Here is an 18,683-nt window from a genome sequence, read left to right as displayed (position 1 = left end):
TAAAGATGCACAAAACGAAACCTAGATACAGGGGGCATCTGTATAGCAACCGCGTGACAGACCGGGAGATGCGGATCGCTGCTGCTGCCCAGCATCGCAAGAGAGTATTGCACCACATATCACTTGCCCAAGGAAAAAAATCAAAATTCAAAATTCGTAGCATGGTTAAGTATAAGTAAGTACGCCCTGAATGTCTATCGCCAGCTGACCATGGTAAAGTCGAAAAATCGTAAGTTGAACCATCGTAAGTCGAGGAGCATCTGTAGTGTACTGTGTTTAAGTGTCCATAGTGCCTTAAACCTGTTTGTGTATGTGAGGAACACACACCTTTGATAAAATACATTACTCCAGAAACAGCTAAATTAGTCATACAAGTCTTTACTGCGTAAGTCATGATCATATTTAGTCTTTTTTAAATCTGAAAGAAAGCAGCAACTCAGGTTAATGTTTGAGATGATTAGTGCAGTAAAACTGATTTTATTCAAACTTTTGTATGCCTCATAGCAAGCTGCACCCTGTTGTCAGCAGGAAAGCGGCAGACGCCATTGCTACAACTTTAAATAACGTTTTGAAATATTGATCAGCTTTGCTAATACCAATACACATTGCCGAATAATCTGTTCCAAACCAAAACATATCACCTCCATCTCCACAGTGCACTCGTTTTTGTTACATTATTTATTTTGGAAAGAAATTATCGAGAGAGTTCTTAATAAAATGTTAAAAGATATTTTACATTATTTTATTTTTTTTTAATCAGTTTAGTTGTGGACATGTGCTGTTTGATTATGCAAAGGCACTCATGTTATCTCCCTGAAAGATATCTGCTACAAAGTGCAAATTGATGATGAAACAAGTGTGAAACCAAAATCTAGCTCCCAGTGTGTCATAAACGCTGAAGATGGTTTAAAAAAACACCCAAGGATGTCTGATATATTATGCACTGCTATGCTTTTTTAAAAAAAAATGATAAAGAATGAAGAATGGAGCTTGCAAACAGCACACAGTGTTTCAGCTGCTCTACGGCAATTGGCAGATCACAGTGCTTTTCGGTTACAGAACCGGCCCTGCAACCAGCAGGCTGTAGGTTTGTATCCCACGAAGAGCTCATGAATGAAAGACTCACATTGAATTGCTGAGGTAAATGTCTACCTGCATGAGTGAAGGAACTGTAATATATCAAAAGAAATCTTACTGTGAAAAAGTACAACTTAAACATGGACTTTAACCAAAAACTGTAAACGACTAGGGCATGCTCATATTTTATGTTCTGTTTTATTGCAACATAAAGCTGTGTGTTTCGAACAGGAGCACAACTTCTGGCTCAAGAGTATGGTCATAGGATAAGCTCCTCATTGGAGGCTTTCACAAGCCCTCAGGATTAGTCGTTTGCATACGCAGTGTGACATTCTAGGCACCCAGAAACCCCTCTGATCTATCCCTGACATTTCCGTTCTACCTAGTGCCAAATGATAGTGCCTGTAAGCGTGGCACTGTTCCCCAGGGAGTCCTGATGCAGGAGTGGAGCTGGAGTGTAAGTATAATGGCATGTACCAGTTGTGCCCGCTGCTGGAGTCCTGTCCCCCCCTTCAGCTCCCTGAAGTGATGGCCCGGCTGGCGGCTGCGAGTGCTTTTAGAGATCCGCCTGTCGCCATAAATCACAGAGTCTGTGGCATTGCGTGCCGTCCCGGCGTAGCCCCAGCCATACCCCGATCACAGCAGGGTTCCACCGAATTTCGTGCAGTTTACGACTGTGGGCCCTGCCTCGACTTCAGCTCCTTTCGACTTTATTCAACCAGACAACACCCTGGATTTCGTGGGACTGTCTCACTCTCCGCTTCGTCCATAGAACTTGGGAGAAGAAGATTGCACCCAGCTTGACAGCGCTTAAAGCAGCCTGAAGAGAGCCAGACCCAGAGCCAGGTCTGGTTTCCTGAGCTGCTGCGCGCCAGCCTTGATATCCTAGCTAAACTGCATTTAGACACGATTTGCAGTGAAGGCTGCCAAGGCCAGAAGCTATTTAAAATGCAGCACTGGCTGTGCTTTTTCTCCCCGTATTCTTCTCCTCAGATTGCTGCTCTTTGATATAACAGCACTTCTTTGTCACATAATCTCATTTGATTAATTGGCTTTTATTCAGGTGCCGTGTTTCGGAGTTGCTGCGGCAAAAAGCAGCGTTTTAACTGGGTAATTATCAATGTAAGACCAATTAAATTAGATAATAATAACGACAGAAGCAATGAAGATTCTCTGACGCATACAATAATGGCTCCAGTACATGGAGGCTTGATGACTCTGTGGGGAGTGTTGCCCCCTCTTGGCTCCAGGGTGTTGCAGTTGACTCTGGCCCCATGCTTGCGTGTGTTTCTCTCACACTGCAAATAAATGCTGGTTATATGGGGCGTTAACTGTGAAGTGGCCCTTTCTGGGTGGCTCAGAGAGTGGTGTTCTATCATGGGTACAGGTTTACTTTCCTGTAGACTCGAAACTGATTGAACCGTTCATAAGTAGTTCGTAAGTAGTGTATCTTGGGGGGGGTGACGCAGTGGTGCAGCGGGCTGTGGTGGGTCTGGGATTCGATTCCTGCTTGGGGTGCCTTACAGCAGACTGGCGTCCCATCCTGGTTGTGTCCCCTACCCCTCCAGCCTTGTGCCCTGTATTGCCGAGTTAGGCTTCGGGACAAGCTGTTGTAGGCATTGTGTATGTGTATCTAGCAGTGTAAGTCACCTTGGTGAATAAGGTGTGTGGGCTGATAACACTACACAGAGTCCATTGGAAGTCGCTTTGGACAAAAGCATCTACTAAATAAATAATTGTAATTTAAATGTAAACTGACAGCATCAGAGAGTGGGGGTGCGGTGGCGCAGTGGGTTGGGCCACAGTCCTGCTCTCCAGTGGGTCTGGGGTTAGAGTCCCGCTTGGGGTGCCTTGCGACGGACTGGCGTCCCGTCCTGGGTGTGTCCCCTCCCCCTCTGGCCTTACACCCTGTGTTACCGGGTAGGCTCCGGTTCCCCGTGACCCCGTATGGGACAAGCGGTTCTGAAAATGTGTGTGTGTGTGTGTGTGACAACATCAGCTCTGCGTGACTGCAGCCCTTACTGGATGAATACAAAGTGACAATGGATGGATGGATGGATGTCAACACCATGAGGACATCAATTTTTACAGTAATAGCACATTAGGTTAGGGCTGATTGGTTGCATATCCATCTGGTCATTGAAGAGAATGTGTAAGCTATAGTTTGTTTGGTTCTGTTAGATATTTAGTTTCCCTTGAACACTAGTAGCTATATTTTAGCGAGGATGACATCAGAACTCAGTCTGGTCTTGGCTTCCTTAAAATATTTATTTAGTAGACATTTCTTAATGTGATTACCAAACCCAGTTTTGTGTTGCTAAAGCTGGCTTGCTGCAATTTTCAAGCAATAACTAAGTTGCATTATCCCTCTTCTGAAAAGATTTTATTTCCCAATTTTGTTTTGACAACATTTATATCTGCAAATAGTATCTAAGAAAAAGTATAGTGACTTTGCTGCAGGGTTCAGGAATTCCAAGGAGAGCATGTATAAAGTGATTGCAGGTGTACTTCAGACCAATGCAAAAGCGATGTTATCTTAGCAGATGCAGTTACTAAGTGGAAGATTTCTGAGTAATTCACACCTAGACCAAGCATGACACTGAGAATAAATTTAATTCTGTGGAAACATCCTCGAGGCTGTGCTGTGGAAAAAAAATGGAAGCAAAAAATTTCCCTCTCTGCCACAATCCAAAGGCTCTGACTCTGCAGTCTGAAAAGCAGAACATACAGAAATATAAGTGACCTGAATGCAAGGTGCTTTAGCGGTAGGTGTTAGCAGAGCATGGATTATAATAATGTGATCTTGCCTTTATTACCTTGCAAATATCCAACATATCCTACATTACAGACACTCGCAGCAGCTGAGTGAAGAGAAGCAGGAGAGTCCCAGAGCTAAAGTCATTGTTATCTCCTGTGTCAAGGCTGATTTAACTGATGTGGGTTGTCCACTGGGGGCTAAAGCGATGCGGGAAAGGTAATTTTTCTTCTAGGCCAAGCTCTATCAAGCCATTATCTGTTGCAGCACCAGTAAGACTTAGTGCTGCACCTGCAGCAGCTGTCACATAAAGCCTCCTTTGTCAAATTGTCGTTGAGCAGTAGGTTCTGGTTGGCATCTCAGCATCAAATGAAGCCTAACGGTTTCTACCAAAACAAACCGAAGTAGTTTGGATTCACTTCTCTACGAGCCTTTAGCACATTTCTGGACCAGCTCGTTAATCGCACTATGTCCACAAACCAGAAAATAATGCTATGTTTCCCCATGTTTAATTTATTACTCTAGTTAGCGTAGCTGACACTGAACCGGAGATGGAGATCTCGTCCATTAGTGACTGTGGCAGGAAAATCTTTTCATCACTTATGTCTTGAAAGCACATCAAATTCACCCAGCACCGAGACTCATGTGTGTTGAAATGCTTTGATACAGGGTCATTGGTCATTCTGACTCAGCATGGAAACTTTGCTGTGTTCATATACTTTGACATCTCTGGAGGTTAGCAGATGGTGGTGAAAGTTCTGCAGTGTTCCCTTTGGCCTGGATGGGGCCAAAATCTGGGTCACAGACCTTTATGTACTGTGACTGTAGAGCTGATATCAGTGACTGTCCTTTTTTACCAAAACATGTGAAAAGCGTTGCAGAATGATACCCGGTTATTTCTCATCCTCACAGAGCTCAAACTGGCCACAAGAATACATAATGACCCCAGATAGTCAGTTGGTGCCTCTAAGCTGCTCTCCATTAAAATAGATTTATAGAGAAGATAGCTGGACTGTGATTATTTTTTAGCCTGGAGGTTAATCCCCCTTAAGTGATGCTTAATCACACTCCTTTAAACACCACAAATCAATGGTCAGCACTCTGCCCAAATTAAACTTCTTTTAGCAGCAAGCATTTCCACTCCCAGCTAACACAAATGCCTGTTTAACTGATATGTCCATCTCAGAGAACAGCACTTTCCAATATTATTATTATTATCATTATTATTATTAGGCAGAAAAACAAATGTAAAATGTATTCAAGTGAAAAGTCTGAGACAATGCGTGTTTTTTTTTTTTTTCCTTTCCTTTCTTGCTTAATTTTGTCACCCTGCTCACTCCTGAGCTTATGTGACATTCACTGATTCACTGCTCCTGTTCCCACGCATACCTCCCTCACTCAGGAAGGTTGGGGATTTTCTTGATAATTTGATTTGGACAATTCAGCCAGGACTGGAGGCTTTGAGCTGTTTTCTGCTGTTTTCAGGGGAAGCACTATGTTCCAGTCTTGTTGTATTTCTCACATTTCATGATGAAGTGAGGCTCGCTCTGGCCCTCCAGCCGACTCCAGCCTAAGCACCGCTTGTCCTTCCTGGGCAACATGCCTCGGGCTGGGAGCCGCTCGGCGAGGCTCTTATTTTCCTAATTCTTCAATGTCTCACGGTCCTTTGTGTGGGCAGGTAGTCTTTCTCCATCCCAGCAGTCTTCCTCCATCCTGCTTTGTTTTGTGCTTTCATTCATCGGTTATATACTGTCATGTGTGACACAAGCAGGCTAGAGACAGGTAGGGATTGGACCCAATTGCGGGTGGGTTTTAGTCTTTCGGCGAGGTTCGTAGGACTGGACGTAAACGAAGTCAGGGACAGGCAAAGGTCTTGCAAGGCACAAACGTCACAATACAGGCAATCCAAAGGTCAGTAGTCAGGGAGAACAGGTGAGAGTCAGAAACCAGGAACACGGGAACAAACAAGGCAAAGACGCTGATACTGCAAAACCACAAAGGTGTTTGCGAGAATCCGCGTCATGGTGTGGACTCAGAGCTCCTTATATCCTACTGGTTCAAATAACCGCAGGTGCTTCCCTCGTTCCCGGGGCCGTGACATATACAATAGTTTTATTTGTCATCATTTGATTGTGTCCATGGTGTCCTTAGGTTTCCTGGAATCAGTGTGTGTGAATGGAATTTGGTGTAGAGTGACGTTATTCCAAGTCGAGATTATGAAATTGTACATCACAATAAAAGTGAGGCAAAAGTTTGAAGTTTTTCCAAATGTAATGCTGGCTGGCCAGCGATGTGTATGTGTCCTTCATTGCTCGTTGAATTCTGATACCGAAATGTAAATATCCAGTTATTAGCATTTTGCCCATGGCTTGAAGAAAGGAATACCACCTACTACCCTGGATTAGAAAATACTGTATGTTTTAAAAGCGATATGAATTCTGATGTGGCTTTAAGTGAATGATTTCTTTGTTTACATTTGACTACCTTTATGTTGAATACTTTAACTACAGTTATAGTTACATTTACATTTTTTTTTTAGCATATGTTTTTCTCCAAAGCAATTTCCAATGAACTCCATGTAGTGTTATCAGCCCACACACCTTTTTCACACCTTGGTGTGAAAACATGGATGACACTACACTGCTAGATACACTACTTACAATGGGTCACTCATCCATACAATAGTGGAACACACTCTCTCAGTCACTCACACACTATGGGTGAACCTCAGCAGCCTGTCTCTGGACTGTGGAAGGAAACCAGAGCACCTGGAGGAAACCCACGCAGACACGGAGAGAACGTGAATTCCACATATTATACGTAAACTTATATCAGCATTTAGGTATAATATATGTATTACACATTAACTTTTTTCTTTAACTTCTTTTATGTTATTCATTCAGCTTGATATTCTCAATTGTTGCAGTATTATCTGAGTAGCTGCTTGGGAAACGAAGGTTAGTAACAGGGGCTGTCTTTGTACCCCGTGGACTCGACCGGGGTCTCTCAGTTGCTCCATCAGGAGTAACTTAACCGCCTTTGTTGTGGGTTGGTATGTGTTAGTAGAGGAACTGCGCACAACTGAAACACAGCGCCTGCTGTGTTTAGTCGGCACTGAACAGAGCAGAGTAGGAGCAACTACTTGAGAAGCTTCTGCAACAAGTGGTGTCAGCATTGAAGCTGGATGGGTCCACCATTCTTGCATTCTTTCAGTGCCGTTTACCAGCTAGAGTTCCCACCTTAAATCTCAGCAAGTTTTTAATGTCACATCTCTCGTAACCTAAGTACATGTTAACCTGTAAATGTTCACGCTCTATAACTTCGAGATCATAACTGTTAAATAAAGGATAAACTTTCATGGAGCTACTGATGATGTGATGTAATTCTTTGTTTTAAAACAAAATTGGGATTAGGAGTGGTTGATTATTTGGATAAATATTCGTCCAGCTACTCCTGTGATCTAAATTTGTTCATATGGTGGAAAGTAACAAATTAACTGTGCTTTAGACTCACACGGCTGCCTCCACGCCTCTCTTCTTGTTGATGTAATGCAGTCAGTATATTTTTCAGTGAGATGTACATCACTTTGGAGAAAAGCGTCTGCTAAATTAATAAATGTAAATGTAAATTTATTATGGTCTTCTTCATCTTCTGGTCTTAGATGTATTTGATACCATGGAAGTCGATAGATACCCAGAGGTCTCATTCTGTTTCTTTTCTTCTAACAATTTCTTTTTCATGGCTGCCTTCTCCCTCTTTGTCACTTCTACAAAAAACCCAGAGTATATGGTCATATCCAGTTCACAGCAGGTGGAAAAGCAACACCGCTGGAAATTCTTTAGATGTCAAAGCAAAACAATCATAAAAAAATAACTGTGCATGATGCATTAAAAAGATGCAGTTTGTAAAATTAAAATTCTAGTGGAGGTTCTGTGCATGGCTCACAGCAGCTCTTGTGTCAGTATGAGCTGTACTGATTCCCTAAGCTGGGATGTCCAGTCTAATTTTGAATTGCAGTTTAGACAAAAACATCACTTAGTCTTTAGATATTTCAGTGTAATTTAAACAACTTGCTTTGTATCATTTTGAGAAATGCAGCTCTTCCAGCCTGGAGGCCTGCAATATCATCATTACTTCAGGAAACACGGTGCTTGGTTAACCTTTGATGACCTTCTGACATTTCTTCTCTTTGACCTATTCGTCAGTGTGAACATTTTCAGCACAGAGTGCTTCCCCTATCGTTCTCTTCTTACCTCAATCAGGATAGAGGATGCCTTTTGAAGATAATTTTATGTATGATTAAATGTGCTGTTCGAGAAAAGAAATGTACGTTTTCTAATTTAGGTGATGCTTTTCTCCAAAGAGACGTACAATGTTAAGCTGCTTACAGTGATTTACCCATTTATACAGCTGGGTAATTTTATACAGGAGGAATTTTAGGGTAGGGTAAATTGTATGTTCTGATATTTATTGTCAGTGTCATACAGTTTTACATATGCCATATAGAAATCCTCTGTGTGGCCCATATTTTGGAGGAAAAAATATCCTTTTCTGACATTGAGAAAAGATTTGTGTTTTGACACAGATTACCCCTGCCTCCTGTGTTACACTCATTCATTCTTTATCATTTCATTCAGTTTTCCAGTGATGTGTCTGGATTTTCCAGAGCATATCCTTGAAATACATGCATGTAAGGCAGGGTGCACCAGTCATCGCCGGTAATTCACTTTGACATACATACACTCAGAGAAATTTAGAATCAACAGTTCACTCAAAACACATCTTTGGACTGTGAGAAGAAACCAGAGCATCTGGAGGACACTCATGCAATCACAGGTAAAATGCTAAGACGGAGCCCAAACCCTGAGCCCAAGATCAGTGACGCACCAGTGCTCCCAAAAGCATCTGATTGACACTCTCTAGCCATGACAGTTGATTGCAAAAGTTTGCTTACCCCTTACGTTGATAGAGCCACTGCACAGTACAAATACTGTATATACCCATCATCTTTCTAAGTGTAAGACAAAAATCATGTATGAATTCCAATACGCAGTTTTTCTTTATTTTATAAATTTAACAGACTAAAAAAAATAAAATTAAATTTCAGACACGCTGGCAGGCAGTACTTAGTAAAACCTTCTGTGAAGGAAACTGAACCGTCTAAATATTTCTTATTGCCAGCAAAGAGTCGTTATTCTTTTTTGGATTTTCCTTAACACGTCAGAAATAGACTTACTTCTTGCAGGCTCTACATGTTTTAGATCTCCCAAAGATTTTCCAATAATATTAAAATCTAGAGACTGCAATTGTCCTTTCAACATTTTCATCTTTTGCTGGAAGTATCATGTGATTCATTATAAGGTATGTTTTGGATTGTTGTCTTCCTAGAACTTCCAACCTCTTTACAACTTTAAACTCTTCAACTATTCTGGGACATTAACTTTTAGAGTTTGTTGATTTGTAGTTCAACCCATTTTCCTTTCCACCCGCACAATATTTCAAGTGCCGCTGGCTGCCACACAACCCCAAAGCATAACAGATCCACCCCCATGTTTAACAGTTGACAAGGTGTTCTTTTCTTCAAATGCTTCACCTTTCTTCTCTGAAAGCATCTTCTATGGTTGTTGCCAAAAAGTTCAATTTTCATTTCATGCTTCCAAAGCATTTTGTTCCAAAAAGTTTCCATATTATTATTATCAAAGTTTTGTTTGGCATACTTTAAAGATGGGTTTTCATTAAAAGGTCATAGGAAAGGTCATCTTCTAGCAATTCTCCCCGTAGATCATTGTTGTCTGCAACAAGACTGTACTGGGAAATTGTAGACCTCCAATGAAGCTTTCCACATCATAAGAGTCAGGATTTGCTTTGCGAATACAACCCATTTTCAGATAGTTCTTTCAGAGATTTTACTAAATCTTCCAGATCTTTCCTCGCATTAGCAGTACCCTTTAGCTGTCAGTTCTTCATAATGTTTCTGAGAGTTGAAATGGCAAGCTGGATGCATTTAGGAACTTTTATATAATCTTCTCCTGCCCTGCAAAAATGAATACTGTAATCTTCATTTTCAAGCTCTCATGCAGGTTCTAAGAGGTGGTAGAAGGGTGATGGTACCAGAGATAGTAGAAGGGTCAAATAATAAAATCAGTATTTTTTTCATTCCTACATCTGTCTTCATCTCTCTTAATTTTGGGCCTAAAGAGTGAATCTAATTTTTGAAGCCTCAGAAGGAGATTGAGCATTAAAAACATTAATTTAAGAACTTTGAGTATATGAAGAACTTTTACTTTTCCAGGTAGCCAACTGTAAATAAGTATTGTGGTTGGAAATATATTCATTCAGTTTTTCAGTGATGGGTCTGGATTTTCGAAAGCGTATCCTTGAAATACAGGATGTAAGGCGGGGTGCACCAGTCATCACCGGTAATTCACTTTGACATACATACACTCAGAGAAATTTAGAATCAACAGTTCACTTGAAACAAATCTTTGGACTGTGAGAGGAAACCAGAGCATCTGGAGGAAACTCATGCAATCACAGGTGTAAAATGCTAAGACGGAGCTGGATTCAAACCCTAAGCCCAAGATCTGTGACACACCAGTGCTCCCAACAGCACCTGATTGACACTCTCTAGCCATGACTTAACTCCCCATCCCATCACTCTTACAGTTCACACCGTTAAGCCTAGTAGAACATACCTGAGTTTGAAAATGTGGAGTGCATCCTTTACATTTCCTGCTGCCCCCTGATTTATTAAAGACCATAGTGCCTTTTATCCCATATATCAGTATTTGAACTTGTTGCCTCAGTATTCTTGGATATGAGACTCTGAAGTGGTTCCCCCTGACAAATCTTGTCTTTGTATCTTTATCTCTGGCTTTTGAATTGTTCTGGATGCCCTTGCAGGTAGCCAGTCAGGGAAGAACAACGTTCACTTCCGAGGTAGATGAGTCGAGTTTAGGTTCCCAGTGGATGAGTGAGCAAAATGAGTTACATCACCATGCTGAATGGATCACATTCACTAATTTATTGAAGGGTTCTACAATGTTTCCCAAGCACAAGCATTGCCATGGTCATGGATATAGTTGAAGTGACAGGTAGAACGGGTTGTTGTACCCTAGAGCAGCAGGGTACAACTGCTATAAAATTCCATAAAATATAAATAGTTAAATCTGAAATTTACTTGTTAGATAAGCAAGATGCTGGAATTATAATATGGAATCTGTGGTTTACTGGATTTTGAAAGAATATCTTTTAATTTCTTCTTTAGTTTTCTGACGCAATGATCCACCTTGACTCTTGAAAGTCATGTGTAACTGGCATACATCCAACGTCTTCATGAAATGTGGTTTTGTTTGGTATTGTCATGCTAAAACAATGGAAACTGGGGCGAAAGTGAGTAGGACCCAATCGTGGATTCCGTTTATTGACAAACAAATCCAAGGAGTAAGACGAAGAGCCGTAGTCAGAGACAGGCGAGGGTCGGGCGATGAGCATTCAGGCTTTCTTGAAGCAGACAAGGGACGTAGACGACGAGACAAAGCACAGGTCGGTAGCCAGGAGATCAGGAGCTTGGAATGGAAAGGAATCGTTGGACGCACGGGAGCAGTGGTTGCTCAAGTGAGGTTCCTCAAGCAGGCGTGGAATCCTTTTCCTTCTATCCCATGCTGTCTTGATGAGAGGCAGGTGCGGGCGAGGTGCGGGTGACAGGTATTCCCTGGCATTATATGGGTCTACTAGAAAAAAAAAAACCTAATGAGGGTTTGTATTTGTTGAGGAAACTTTATCTGAACACTTCTTTCTTCTGGCTGTTTGTATAGATTTAAGACCAACATAAGTAAATGTGTGGAGGAAATATCAGTGGCCAGGTACATTAGTATAGGTGTGAGAGACAAGCTGACAATAAAAGTGTTACACAAAGCTGTCTCAAAAGTTTATTTTTGTTGGACACAGTCTCTCACAAAATCCTCTGCCTTTCTAAGAACCAGTCAAATTTATTTGGCTAACTGAGAAACTGGCAAAATTACTGGAGAAATACTCAGAAAAAATACAATAAATCTTTTATTGTTTCATGGCCACTAACTTTGTGACAATTTGGAATTGATTTTGAGGAACATCCTTTCCATGGGTCTTGTTTTCAAGAATGGATGTTATAACATTTATCTTTATGTGAACCTCTCCAAATGGAGCAATGCTTAATTGAAGTGTGTGTGATACTGTGCAGTTTTGCTTTTGTAGTTTGTGAGATTCTGCAGTGGTTTGGGTTTGTTAAAACCATGAATTTGTTGCTGTCAGTAACTCGAGATGAAAGACAGCTGTGAATTTATGTATGTATAATTTTTATATTAATATTGGAATGATATGAATAAAGAGATTTGTTTTCTACAGGACAAGAGAGCATGTCATCTCAATTTGTTGCAATTACAGAATGTCTTTGAGGCTGACGTATCTCAGTGAGTCAGCAGTAAGCATATTTCTTTCTCATTTACGGAAATATGGCAGCAAAGACTTTTTCATATCATGTTTAATGCACATTGCTTCTCACAGACTTAAAATCTGTCTTTTGCCTTTTCCCGGTTTTTAATGAAGTCACTGCTCAGTTTTGATGCTTTATACTCTGTATACAATCTCTGTATTCGGAGGAGTTTAAGTAAAATTCAAATTCCCAGAGACTGCTGGGTTATTCTTCATTGTCTTTTTTGCCTGCATACATACACACACACACACACACACACACACACAGAAAGTGTATACACATGTACACAGTACTACACACAATATACTGTATACAAAGAAGTATATATACTGATGATCCGTAAAGTGACCGAAGGTCGGCGTCGACTGAACGGTTAAATCATCATCATCATCATCATCATCTATATATATACTGTATATATATATATATATATGTATATGATAAGATACTTTGTCATTGTATGCAATACAATCAAATTTTGTGTGGCAACCCTCAGAAGAACAGCAGCAGAGAGAACACTTATATATATAATATATATATACAAATAAAATAAATAACTATAATACAGTATACATATACTTTGCTCATATGCTGGCAAGTAACAAACTAACTGTACTTTAGAATCATGCATCTGCATCTATGTCTGTTTCTGCTAATGTAATGCACACATTGTATTTTCTATGAGATGCATGTCGCTTTGGAGAAAAGCGTCTGCTAAATTCAATTCAGTTCAATTCAATTCAATTTATTTATAAATGAATGAATGTAAATGTCAGTACACACTTCTGTTCCTCCTTTGCCTTGGAAACAATACGAGTGATTGTTGAAACAGACTTGATGGTACTTCCATCAATAAAATATTATTTATAGTGCTATTTAAATGCAAGAAGTAACAAGAGGATGTTCTTCGATCTGCCCAGAACTGTCAGTAAGACATACTTAAACCATTATCAATAAAAAAAGATCAAATCATTTATCATATCTATTTTAGTTTCCAGTTGATCATTTGGATTATGCAGGAACATAAAATGTTATGGTGTCTGGTCTAAAATGTCACTTCGATTTCTTTTTTTTTTTTTGTGTGTGTGTGTTACTATGTATTTTGGTGCCTACAGCTGTAAGATTTCATTTGGTACCTGGTCTCCTGTCCCCTCTTTCAAAGTCCCTAAGTCCCTAATTTGGTTGTTAGACTAAAAGTCCCTAAATAATTATTTATGTTGTTGGCTTGTGTGGTGTTTCTCATTATTTCCAGTTTGACTTTTAAAGTAAGGGTAAAACCTGTTACAGTGTTTCCCCTTACAGTGGGCTTCAATAAAGCACTTTTTTTAAAAAGTCAGTTGTCACTCATCTGCAGTTTGACTGATGCCTTGGTTGGTCATTGTAATTGTGGGTTTGATGAGTTTGGAGAAAATCCATCATTCTGCTAGGTAACTGGGGTTTAAATTGGAGACATTAGTTTGGTTACCTACTGCACAAAACATAATGCCATTCCACCATCAGGGAGACAATGAGAAAGACTGACAGGGCATACAGCTATGTTCCAGTGCTCTCCAGGGCAGCACCATGTGATCTTCAATGTGAATAATAAAGCTACCCTCTGCTACATAACAAGCATGGAGGCATCACAGATAGTCAAGTCTGATACAGAGCTGTCAATGACTAACTATGGTGAGAACAAAGGAAAAATGAGCTTAACATAGTCAGTCAGTCAGTTTTCCATCTGCTATTCCTGGCGAGGACTGTGGTGGTAGCAAGTGGACCAGGCAGGTCCAAACCTTCCTTTCCCCAGTCACTGTCTCCAGCTCCTCATGGGGGATCCCGAGGCATTCCCAAGCCAGCCGTCTGATGTAACATGTCCAGTGTGCCATGGGTCTGCCCCGGGGGTCTCCCCCCAAGTGGGACATGCCCAGTATAACTCAAATGGGAGCTGACTTAGGGGCATTATTACAACATGCCTGAACCACCTCACCTGCTTCCTCTCAGTACGGAGGAGCAGCAGTTCCACTCCAAAGCTTTCTTGATTCCCCAAGCTCCTCACCCTGTCCTGGTGAGTGAGTCCAGTGATACTGCTGAGGAACTTTGTTTTGTCCGCTTGTGACCATGATCTAAATCTTTCGGTCATGACCCAGAGCTTATAACCACAGATGAAGAAGGAGATGTAGACTGAGTGGTAAGCCGAGAACTATGTCCAAAGGCTCACCTCCCAGTTCACCACCACAGATCTCACAGTTGGAGGTAATGATTTTCATACCAGCCGCTTCGCACTTGGCAGCCAACCATTTGAGTGTGCAGTTAGACAAGGCCAAAGGGCCAACATCATTAGCAAACAGCAGAGATGCCACCCTTAATCCCCATAGCCTCCAAGCCTCAACTGTGCCTTGATATGCTGTTGATGAAAATGCATAAATTAATATAGTACTATTGTAAAAGCAGATGTGTTTTTGTTTATCAAAATGTTGTCCTAATGCCATTGGCTTTTTTCCATTGAAGTTTGCCATTTTTCTGAAGTTTTCTTTATTCTTACATATCTTAAAGACCTGCCGTCAAGCGATGACATAGTCGCATTCTAAGAGCGTATCATCTTTATTATGGTGTGTGAGACACTAAAATCAGGAAATGAGAATCTGAACATATTTCATAGACACCGTATTGACTTTGAGTGGGTAAGCTGCTTAGTGTGACTGCTGGGCCTTTGAGGATACTGACACTTTAGTTTTAGTAGTATGAACTGAGCAAAATCACCATGTGAGATGTCTAGGTGTTGATATTTGTGAGTGCAGGTGAGGTGCAGAATCCTACTGTGAAGCCGTAGCGCTAATGGTGGTTCACCTTGTTAAATTTAACATACAATTCTCTAATTTATTGTGTAAACATGGCATCAACAACCATCTTTAGCATCATAAATACTGGCATGTTCGTGACAAATCATCTGACCTCCGTGTTGGCATCTAGCAATAGCTCTTTGCCTTTGCAAATGTATTAATTTGGGTATGGCTTAGATTATGGGGGGAGTGGTGGTGCAGCGATTTTTTCTAGGGTCCTCTGTATGGCAGGTCAGCGGTTCAAGTCCAGCCTTGGCTGCCTTGTGGTGGACTGGCATCCCATCTAGGGTGTGTCCCCACACGCGCCAGCTTTGCACCCTGTGTTGCCAGGTTAGGCTCCGGTTCACCGCAACCCCACTCGGGACAAGCAGCTTCAGACAGCGTATGTGTGTCATTGCTTAGACTAAAAATGATAGCAGCAGGAAGTACGTAACGAGTCTTGTCCTTTTCCCCACTTGTATTATTTTATTTGTTTATTTAGTGCCGTATTCTTGAAGCTAGTCCCCTTATGACTAGGAGATAATGAGTCGAACATCCATATAGCCCATTGACTGTACTGATTTTGTGGTTATGTCTAAGACATTGGAGGATTGTTGACTAATGCCTCACTACTATATTGCTAATGCCATAGAATTACATCATAATTCGCATGTTAAACAACTAACAGTGCAACAGGTGACATGACACAGAAACCCATTATTCGTAGTCTGAACAACATCTTTTCCCATTCAAAAGTTCTGTTTTACAGCTCTGCTCAACATGTTATTAGCTGTAGGTTTTGTACTTGTGTAGAAAATTTCACATCAACAAAACACTGCTCTGATACTGTGAAAAGGGAAACTACAAATTGCTAGGTATGATCAAAAGTAAATAGTGTTGCATGGTCTTGATATAAGTTTGAATGTGACATCAAGCAAGATGAAAATAAAAGCAGGGTGTATTCAAAGCTATCTCTGAACCAGACATTATTTGATGTTTTTGGTGAACTGCATAAATCAGTTTTTTTTTTTTTTTAAATCCTTTAAACTGGCATTTTGATGCAACTGATGTTGCTGTTGCCATTGACACTATAGCCACACATACTAGTTGAACGGGAAAAGGGGTCATTAGGTGAAAGACGACGAGTCGGAAGTCATGTGTTCATCTGCTAGGGAAGAAACAAACTGAGACATCAGGAGGAGCGTCCTTTATCCGAGCTTCTTTCACGGAGCGCCAGGGAGCAATTAATCTCAGATATGATGCCTTGCACTCCTGTTTCTTCCCCCAGGTTGTTTAAAGAAAGAGCTCGTCACGCATGGCTGAGTATTACATGTAATCTTAAACTGGAATGAAATACTTCTTCGTTCGTGCAGGGTTTCTTATCAAGCTTTGTTGATCGATAGACAGGCTTTGTTTGGACTCCAAAGACTCATGTTAAAACTTTCGTGTAATTGCTGTTAGCGTTTTATGAACGGCTCTTTGAATTGCTGGTGAAATATTATGTGTGTAATGCGATGAGGGGAAATTAACTTTTTTCTTTTCAGATTCAGTCATTTTACACAAAGAGCACTTTTGGTGTAGTCGCCAGCAGCCCTTGACAGGTGACCTAGATTTCACCAATGTACCTGAAGGTGGTAATGTGGTAAAATTGCTCCACAGGTCATCATAGCTGTGGAAGCTGTCATTAAATAACAAAGTGTTATAGATATATGGCTTGATTATTACTGATGAGACACTTCAGTCATGGCACTATTTTGCCATAAAGTAAAAGTTCTATTTCAATTTTATTGATGTATATTTATTTGTAGTTAGTACAAAATAATTTGTCCATCAAAGTGCCTTTGCTGTTAAAGCCTTAAGGTAAAAGAAGTTGTTTACTTTACAATTCAATATTACCACATTACTGTTGCTTAACCTCAGCAGCTTCCAGGAAAGACTAGTGACATGACATGGAGGATAAATATATAGCAAAACTATGTTGGGCTTCCATCGTCACATCGCAAGCAAGAAGATTAACGTGTGCAGCAATATAAATGATACAACTAGGGTGAGAATCCACTTTGGAGCACAGATGTGTTATACAAGAACTGCACAGTATAATTTATGTAATATATAAATTGTTTGCTCATGCATAGTGCAGGATGCTGTGTGAGTAATTCCTTTAGATTATGTATGATGCATGCTTCAAAATGTTTTGTTAGTGTGTGTAAAGTCAAAAGGAAATATGTTCTGGAAAAAAAATATGACAGCTATAGATATATATTTGCTCCTTTTGCTATAACTTTGTTGCTATAGCTCCAGGAATATGTGAAAAAATATTAATAAATCTGTCCATACTCATAAAACATATTGCTTTCAGTCAGGTATAGTTATAAAGTGCTGTGAGAAACTATTTGCCCCTTCCTGATTTCCTCTGTTATTGCAGATGTTTGACACGGAGTGTTTTCAGGTCTTCAGTTAAAATCTTGTATTAGGTTAAGGCCAAATAAACATTTTTTTAATAACATTTACAGAAATAACATTGTTTTAAAAGTAATTATTAACCTTTTAATTTAAAAACAATTAACTTTAACTTAAATTACTCTTTTTACGGTGGGTTCTCTCTACAATACCCATAATTTTAATTCATTGCTTCTCTCTGCGTTGCTGTTAACAGATTGTATTAATTGTCACTGTCCTGCTATCCTTAATCTTCAGTAAAACCATTCTGTACATTAATTAAATACATTACATTTTATTTTATCATGATTTCTATCATGCACTCTCTCAGCTCTAAGCAATATATAAGCAACCTTGGGCTTGTATGCAGCAGCAGTTGATTGTTTCATAACCTTTATGGGCTTTATGTGTAAATACTTGATACTGATACTGATATTTTGCCTCATTTAATGTCCAAGGCATTGTTTTCAGAATTTACAGTCATACACACATTTAGATACAGTCTGAAATCTAATTGTAAAATTCCGTTTTTTAACATAAATACTTTATACCATGATGCAAGCTTGGTGCAAGGTACATGTTTCATGTATTACAGGTGCTGAGTTATTTTGCTGTCTTGTGCCAAAGTCTTGTTCTAACTGTCTTCTAAATGTTCTAACTGGCATGCAGTCCATCCCTTGAGAAGGTACTCAGAATTGTTCCAGTAGAACAGCCTGCTGTAGAAAAAATTAATAAAAAAGATACTCTTACAAAAAGTAAGTTTCGTTTTAGTTTCTTAGCAGACACTTATGTCCAAATCAAGCTAGCAATATAACCTTGACTCTTCATGTCATCCTTTCATGCAACTTTTTACTCGGGTAATATAGGTGAAGTACATTCCTCAAGGTAATGTGAGAGGAATACTTTGAACTGCTGGGCAGGTGAAATGGCAGATGAGAGCAGTTAGATCTCAAAGAGATCTAAAAACCGAACTGGAATCCCCTGCTCCCTTGTAATACCCTTGACCAAGGTACTTACTCTGAATAACAGCAGTAAAAATTACCCAGTTTTATAAATGGATGAATAATTGCAAGTAGCTTAACATGTAAGCCTAACATTGTCAATTACTGTCACTTAACATGTCAGCTAAATGACTAAA

General features: G+C 40.1%; 1 protein-coding gene across 1 annotated transcript in view; it reads left to right on the top strand.

The window, feature by feature from the left end:
- Positions 1-18,683, top strand: part of LOC108942524 (glypican-6-like) — a 198,586-nt gene that overhangs the window by 104,766 nt on the left and 75,137 nt on the right. The gene's annotated exons all lie outside the window — the stretch shown is intronic.

This window comes from Scleropages formosus, chromosome 14, assembly GCF_900964775.1.
Source record: "Scleropages formosus chromosome 14, fSclFor1.1, whole genome shotgun sequence".
Taxonomy (NCBI): Eukaryota; Metazoa; Chordata; class Actinopteri; order Osteoglossiformes; family Osteoglossidae; genus Scleropages; species Scleropages formosus.
This window is presented reverse-complemented; position numbering and strand designations above follow the sequence as displayed.